Source organism: Pteropus vampyrus, unplaced genomic scaffold (genome assembly GCF_000151845.1).
Source record: "Pteropus vampyrus isolate Shadow unplaced genomic scaffold, Pvam_2.0 Scaffold132, whole genome shotgun sequence".
Lineage (NCBI taxonomy): Eukaryota > Metazoa > Chordata > Mammalia > Chiroptera > Pteropodidae > Pteropus > Pteropus vampyrus.
The window spans coordinates 3,030,428-3,031,694 of record NW_011888913.1 but is presented as its reverse complement, the minus strand read 5'-3'; positions in this window follow the sequence as shown (position 1 = coordinate 3,031,694).

Below are 1,267 nucleotides of genomic sequence, written 5' to 3'. Positions count from 1 at the left end.
CGGTGGAGGGGGGGGGCGCGCGGAGAGAATCGTGGTGATGTCTCCTCTTCCTCATGCCACAGCAAGGGCACCGTGAAGAATGGGTGTGAGGTGTGTCTTCCTGGCAACCCGTCAAAGGAAGAACACGTTATGCAAATGGAAATATTCTGTTCCGAGAAATAATAGATCTACAGTGATTTCATTCTGGTGCTGGCTGGACGAGGTTTACCTTTAAAAGATAGGTTGGCCCTTACCAGTGCCACTCGTGGGGTGCAGCAGAAATGCCGAGAAGATATTAATTGTACGACATTAAGCTAATAGCAGGCAACCCGCACAGCACGCCTGAGAGAGGTCGTGGCTAGAAGTTTGTTGAAGGATAATTGAGTGGCTGGATCGCTGAAATTGGTACTGAAAACGGTAGAATAAAGTCGGTGCAGAAGGATAAAAACGGAGAAACGCTGAGGTGACCTTCGGCGGTCGGCTGGGTGTTGAAACGGGGGAGATTTAATCACGGGCGAGGATGTTTTAATTGGTTTCACTCACTCTGAGTCGGAAAGACTTAGCAACGACCAAGGAAGGCTAAGACTAACACGCAAAAAGAAATTTGATTTTCTGGCCTTTTTGTCTTCATTTCCACCCCCCCACCCCAGCCCCCACCCCAACCTCCGTCCTCGTGTGAAATTATGCAGAGTACGTGGCATTCTGGCAAGACCGTGATTCTCCTTTGGTGGTGGGTTCCAGCCTCAGCTTCTACAGCATGTCCTGAGGTCTGGTGGGGGAACAGCGTCCCCAGCATTGAATCAAGTCACGTGATGTCACAACACCCACACAGAGCGTGTCCTGCCTTGCTCTTGAGCTCAGGAATTTGGTATTACATAACAAATGTTTATTATCTGTGAGGGATTGTGATAAAGTCACCAAACACGCGACACAGTCTTTGCTCTTGCCGTTAGCTTGAAATTCAGAAGGGAAGACAGGCAATATATAACTTTATTATAATGCGGGGGGTTCCGGGCACACGGTGACATGGAAGCGCTCATAAAAAGGGAGCATATTACCGTGGATTCTGAAAGCTTTCCTTACAAACGCGTCTCTTCTCTTCTTAGCTGCTCAGTGTAAACACCTGCTTGTTTTCAGACACACGGACTAATGGCCACGAAAAGCGCCTTAAGTACGTTTGGTCGCGTCTTCGGGAGACCTGCAGCTGTGGACCACAGCGGTCCGTTAGCACAGCTGGCTGACTCGGTTGGACTCGACGCGATCTACTTGGAAAATAACGCAGACATCT